At 37.3% G+C, this 7,323-nt stretch overlaps 1 non-coding gene and 1 pseudogene across 1 annotated transcript; both read right to left on the bottom strand.

Annotated features, from left to right (window-relative positions):
• Positions 1-4,243: 4,243 nt before the first annotated feature.
• Positions 4,244-5,754, bottom strand: LOC116889012 (annotated as a pseudogene).
• Positions 4,307-4,498, bottom strand: LOC116889547. The gene has a single exon (XR_004386481.1). It is a non-coding gene; the product is annotated as a U2 spliceosomal RNA (small nuclear RNA).
• Positions 5,755-7,323: the final 1,569 nt, after the last annotated feature.

Genomic DNA, 7,323 nt, shown 5'->3' with positions numbered 1-7,323 from the left:
GGCAGGAAATGATCAAACTCAGTGCTGAAATCAGCCAAGTAGAAAAAAAAAGAACTATACAAAAAAAAAATCAACAAAAACAGGAGTTGGTTGATTGAGAAAATCAACAAGATAGATAACCCTTAGCAAGACTAACCAGAGGGCACAAAGACAGTATCCAAATTAACAAAGTCAGAAATGAAAAGGGAGATTTAACAACAGAAGCTGAGTAAATTCAAAACATCATGAGATACTACTACAAAAGCCTGTATTCAACAAAACTGGAAAATCTGGATGAAATGTACAATTTTCTAGACAGATACCAGGTACAAAAGTTAAATCAGGATCAGACAAACCATCTAAACAGTCACATAACTGCTAAAAATTAGAAGCAGTTATTAAAAGTCTTCCAACCAAAAAAGCCCATGACCAGATGTGTTTAATGGAAAATTCTATCTGACCTGTATAGAAGATCTAGTACCAATACTGTCCAAACTATTCCACAAAATAGAAACAAAAGAAACACTGCCCAATTCCTTCTATGAAGACACAATTATTCTTATATCTAAATCGCATAGAGAACCACCAAAGGGAACTTCAGACCAATTTCCCTTACAAATATTGACACAAAAATACTCAATAAAATTCTCGCAAACTTAATCCAAGTACACATAAAAATGATCATCCATCATGATCAGATAGGCTTCACCCCAGGGATGCAGGGATGGTTCAATATATGGAGATCCATCAGTATAATCCACTATATAAGAAACTCAAAGAAAAATACCAAATGATCATCTCAGTAGATGCTGACAAAGCAGAATGGAATCAATACATTTTTATCACCCTGTAAAAAGCTCAAATCTAAGTGGATCAAGGACCTCCACATAAAAGCAGATACACTCAAATAAGAGAGAAATTGAGGAAGAGCCTTGAGCACATGGTAACTGGGGAAATTTTCTGAACAGAAAACCAATAGCTTATGCTGCTTTAAGATCAAGAATTGAAAAAATGGAACCTCATTAAATTACAAAGCCTCTGTAAGGCAAAGAACACTGTCATTAGGACAGAACAGCAACCAAGATATTGGAAAAAGATCTTTACCATTCCTACATCTGATAGAGGGCTTATATCCAATATATACAAAAACTCAGGAAGTTAGACTCCAGAGAGACAAATATCCCTATTAAAAATGGGGTACAGAGCTAAACAAAGAATTCTCAGCTGAAGAATATTGAATGTCTGAGAAGTACCTAAAGAAATGTTCAACATCCTTAGTCATCAGGGAAAAGCAAATCAAAACAACTCGGAGATTCTACTCCGCATCAGTTTAGTTAAGATCAAAAACTTGAGTGACAACAGATGCTGGGAAGGATGTGGAGAAAGAGAACACTTCTCCATTATGGATGGGATTGCAAGCTGGTACAACCACTCTGGAAACCAGTTTGGAGTTTCCTCAGAAATTTGTACATTGTACTACGTGACAACCAAGCTATACTACACCTGGGCTATACCACCCAAAAGATGCTCCAACATATTACAAGGACACATACTCCACTATGTTCACAGCAGTCTTATTTATAAGATCCAGAAGCTGAAAAGAATGCAGATGCCCTTCAACAGAGGAAGGGATACAGAAAATGTGGTACATCTACACAATGGAATATTACTCAGCTATCAAAAACAATGACTTCATAAAATTGTTAGGTAAATGGATGGAACTAGAAAATATCATCATAAGTGAGATAACCCAATATCAATAAACCACACATGGTATGCACTCATTGATACGTGATATTATTCCAAAAGTCGGATTTCCAAGATATAATCCACAGACCACACAAGAAGCTAAAGAAGAATGATGACAAAAGTGTGGATGCTCCTGTCCTTCCTTAAAGGGGGAACAAAAATATTCAAAGGAGGAGATATGGAGACAAAGTTTGGAGCAGAGATGGAAGGAATGGCCATTCAGAGCCTGCCCCACCTTGGGATTTAGCCCATATACCTACAGCCACCAAATCCAGCCAATATTGATGATGGCCAAGAAGTGCAAGCTGACAGTAGTCTGATATAGCTGTCTCCTGAGAGGCTCTGCCAGAGCATGACAAATACAGAGGTGAGTGCTCAAAGCCAACCATTGAACTGAGAATAGAGCCCCCAATCGTGTAGTTAGAGAAAGCATTGAAAGAGCTGAAAGGGTTTGCAACCCCAGAATAAACAATACGAACCAACCTATGGTCCCAGGAACTAAACCACTACCCAAAGAGTACACATGGACTGACCCATTGCTCCAGCTGCATATGTAAAAATGGATGGTCTTGTTGGACACCAATGGGAGGAGAAGCCCTTGGTCCTGCCAGGGCTGGAACCCCAATTGTAGGAGAATGTCAGGGCGGGGAGGCAGGAAGCTGTTGATGCTTTAGTGGGGGAACACCCTCATAGTAGAAGGGGAACAGGAGATGGGATAGGGGGGTCTATGGACAGGAAACCTCGAAAGGGGAAAACATTTTAAATGTAAATAAAAATATCAAATAAAAAATAAAAAAGAATTAAAAAGATAGACAAGAGAAAGAATTAAAAAATGTAAATAAATTTTACCTCTCCCCCAAAAAGTTCCTTTTCATTTTTGTTGGACATAATGGATGTTATATTGTTTACTTTTATCATCATTAGAGTCTGTGTTCAAGCATTGCAATGAATTAACTCTGGAGTTACTAACTCTAGATAAGCCTGACAATCCACCCAGAACATCTAAGAAATAAGAAAGGGGGAGATGTATGAAGCAAGTAAAATTCTGGTTGAATGTGTGTTGTTTACATGGGCACATCAAGAACACTAATGCATCTGTGGAAGTGGCAAAGTTTTGTTCAGATGTACATGAAAACCCTTCCTTAATGTTCAATGGTATATAATAAATACAGGTTCTCTCCACCACAGAGGCGAGTCCACCTGGTTTCAGCTTTTCTATGTGTCTATCAGTCTATCTGTCCTTTCTTTATTCCCTCATAATCCCTAGTTAGGTCAGTCTCTGGAGCTGTGCAGTACATTGCCAAATGACACAGAGGAATCAGTAGATTAGGGGTAACAGCATGAGAAAGAGATGTTCAGGTACCTAATAATCAGTAGCATTTGGAAATGGTTAGCCTATACAAGCTTCATCAGGACCCAGTGGAGTTCTCTAAACAAAAGAATCCTGGGGAGTGTCTGGAGGTAGTGTTGCTATTACTGCTATAAATCGGCACTGAGCTACACAAAATAGAGAAATGCCTCTCGATTTAAAATTTCCTACCAATGGAACTTTATCTAGTAAAAAGCCCCAATTACCAAGATTCCGTAGAAATCTGCCTGCCAGGGAAGATATCACTACCACCAAATGCCCAGAAAAAAAAAAAAGCCAAGACTAAAAATAATTCAGAACAAACAAGAATGAATTGCAAAATAATCTTTAGAATCTTACTTTCTCATGAGCAACATATATGAGTAAAAATAAGAGCAAACTTCAAAAATGCCTTATTTAATAAACAATATTATATTATTACTTCATTTTTCATTCCTTTAGTGGATTTGTCTCCTTATGCTGAAGACATGATAAGAGGTAAAGGGGGGAAAAGATGGATTTTTTTTTTGTTTCCAGAGTTTGGCTTTATTTTGCAGTACAGAAATCATTTGGAGCCATTTTGGAATAGACATCATCGAAATTGAGGCTCTGTCAAATCAATACTGCATTGCAGCTTGGTCCAATGAAGAAGCCATAGCTGGGATAAAAGACGCTTCTGTACTTTTATCTGCTTTACTTTAAGGTTCCTTTCCCTTTTTCAGAAATTGTAGATTAAAATACCACATATTAGCTTTCTCCAAACAACTCCCTAAGTCTGAAATTTGGTTAAGAGTTTATACCCACATAAACGAAACATGTGGCTCTCCTATTTGGGCCCTGTTGTAATACAAACAAAATAGAGAAAACTTTGAATGTTTTCAGAAACCAAAGGATATTCAATTTAGACTCCCAATATTAGGATGACACAAATTACATGGATCCAGCTCTTGGACAACATCACACAATCACAAAGGCTATACTGATTAACAGATTCAAGTATGTATCAAGTTCTCTGTATCAATATCAATATTTTTTTTAGAACAGCATCTTCACTACCAAAAAATGCACTCTGGTTAAACTTAACAGAACCAACAAATTCTGACTAACCATTCCATGAAAACAAGTTAAGATATGATATTAGAAAATGAAGGGGTATTCCCTGTTATATCACTTTTCAATCTCCACTTTGATCAAAAACATGGGGCTTACAGTAATGATTTCATACAACATACGTTGTTTGCCAAATTTTAAGTTTGTCCTAATTATATAATATGTACTGCAGCAGTCTTCTTCATAAATGTCTTTCTTCATGCACTTCATTTCATCAATTCAAACTCAGATCCTGTCGTGCTCTTATAGATATCTTTAAACTGATAAGAACAGATACTACACTTGATCTTAGCCAAAAGGCCGAGAAGCGATATATCTTTAATGTCATCACAGGATGTCTCAAAGCATGTGGTAGCCTCATAGGCATGGGAAATAAAGATCTGACTATCTGTTGCCAAATCTTTAGGTACAAAGAGGTCATTGATGCTGACAAATTTCTGTTCAATTGGTTCCAATAGTTCTAAAGATGGTCTGGTTTCTTTCTCTGGTTCTGTAATCTCCACAGTTGTACCTACAATGGCAATATACTTGCCCTGTGCTGCCCCATTATGTGCAAAGGAGATCATGCAATCATAAATATCTAATTTACAGTTGATTTGGCTCTGTGGAATGATGATCCAGCAGGAGTTAGCATCATTGGTGTTCTTGATAGGGTGGCTAAGGATACAGATCACTTTGATTACCTAGCCTACTTTTTCAACCCAGCATAGCTGGAATCACAAATGAGTTGTTTACAGTGATCAATCTCTCCTTCAGATTTTATGCCAACCACTTTTCCATTTTGCACAGTTATTTCTTCAATTGGTATATTTAACATGTAGGTACCTCCATATATAGCACTTAACACTGCAAATCCTTCTGGCGATTCCCCCAAAACCATACAGTGGATAGAAGTATGGGCTTTTACCATGTCTTGCCAAAGACTCACTGTGAAGTTTAATTTTATTAATCATCAAAACATGGCTGATCTAAGTAGTAATGTGATCTATGCAGTGCAATAGAATGGCCAGTAAAGTCTATTACATCTTGGCCCAAATCAAACTTCTTATGTACATCTCTCATGGAGGTCTTCTTAGGATCAACACCCTCAAAATTTCTTTGATCTTTTTCATCAAAGTTGGCAACATAAACTAGGAACTTCCTGAAGAGGTGCTACTCAAACAGTTCCATTAAGCTAGATGCCAGGGTTTCTTCTTCAGTCGAAGGAATGTTGTAGAATTTTCCCTCCCTTACAGACAAAACCCCTTCATTCACTCTTTTGAAGCCCATATAACAAATGGCCCTCTGTGAAAGCAAACATCTTCACTAACTGACCATTGACCATAAGGAACTTGGGAATTACGTCAATATTCCAGTCTGTTCCTCTCCCTATTGATGCTGGTGTTTGTCCTGGTAATTTAAATCTTTTGCATTAATCTTCCAGCAGTGTTACAGATGCACTTTCTCCTCTATAGTATGGGTTCTGATCCATATGAAGAACCTACATTCTATTCACTGACATTATCTGCAACAGGATACATTCAGTCAGGTCGGTGCCCAGCGCGGATCACATCATATTCTTCATTCATAGCAGGGAAAGGAGCACACGCAGGGACTAGAAGGCCAGCATAGAGAAGGGAGCAAGAAGTCCAGCCACTTTGGGCCATGGGAAGAAAAAGTAAAAAGTGAGGAGAGGAAAAACAGAGTTGAGCAGGAGGCCAAATATTGATGTTTTGCAAATGATTAATCTTTATTATCTGTTTTGAAATATAAAATGAGGATCAAATCCAAGATCACATGATTTTATGTTTTGATTTCTATTTTTCTCAAGCTAGGAGTAATCAAGATCTACTCTGCACATGTGCAGTTTGTGCGATTATAGAGGGCCCATTGCCCACAAAACTCTGACTTCTTCTAATTTACTGCCATCACCAACATCAAATTCTTGCTATTTGAGAAATAGCCCACCATCTTCGTTTTGCACCATATGTAAGTCCTGTGAACAATAAAGCTGACCTTCACTTGAAGTACAGAAATGTGTTCCATCACACTGTATAAATAGTATTTACATGCTATTAAGGAAGATACTAAGAACCATAATCTTCAAAAATTATTTTTATTTCTTTTATTAATTTATTCCTTTATATATTATATCCTGACTGGTTTCCTTTTCTCCCTCTGGGCCTCACTTCCTCCATTTTCCATGTACCTTTCCCTTCTCATCAATTCTTCTTCCAGTTTCCTTTCAGGAAAGGGCTGTCCTCCAAGGAATATCAACCAAACTTATCATAGTATGCTGCAATATGATTAGGTGTATTCTCTCAAATTAAAGCTGGAAAAGGCAACCTAGTAGGAGGACAAGGGTTTGAAAAGCAGGCAAAAGCATTAGAAATAGTCCCTGGTCCCTATGTTAGGAGTCCCACAAAAATACCAACATATTCAACTATAACATATGCAGAGGGCCATGTAATACTCATATAGGCTCCCTGATTGTTGGTTCAGTCTCTGTGAGGCTCCGAGCCCAGGTTTGTTGGTTCTATGGTTTTTCTTGTGGTGTCCTAGACTTCTTTTAAGAGCAATGATCTTTTTTTTTAAATTAATTTGTTGCTCATCCTCCAGGTCTCCCCTCGCATAGTTCATGCAGGGACAAAAATGGAGCAAAGACTGAAGAGCAATAATCTTATCTATTATCTTTTCCTAAGAATGGAAAAATATTTAAGAAATTCTTAATTTTCATTTCCACCACATCACTGATTCATTAAGAAGTATGGACATATATAAATCTAGGCAAAATATCAACTATAACTGATGCATCCAAGATGTGGTCTAAATGCCAGAGTCAAGATATAATCAAGATATTCTGTTTTTTCCAGCTTCAAGCACGCCTAGTGCCTGGATGCTATGGTTCAGATGGCATGGTCATACTAACAGCAATAACATGGAAACTTATTTTGAATTTTTTCATTTAAAATGTAAGGTCTCTGTGAGAATTATGAAATTTGTCAGTAAGGAAGAAGGAATAAACTATGCCAATGACATCTGTGCCTAAAGAAAACTTCTATGAACTAATGTTGAATCTCAAAGGAGTGAACCCTAAAGGATGGTCTAGAACAACATCAAGATTTCAAATTCATTTTGGGGTACTCAAGTTTAACGTA

The sequence above is a fragment of the Rattus rattus genome, chromosome X (assembly GCF_011064425.1).
Source record: "Rattus rattus isolate New Zealand chromosome X, Rrattus_CSIRO_v1, whole genome shotgun sequence".
NCBI lineage: Eukaryota > Metazoa > Chordata > Mammalia > Rodentia > Muridae > Rattus > Rattus rattus.
Note: the sequence above shows the minus strand (reverse complement) of the source record. Positions and strands in the feature narration are given on the sequence as shown.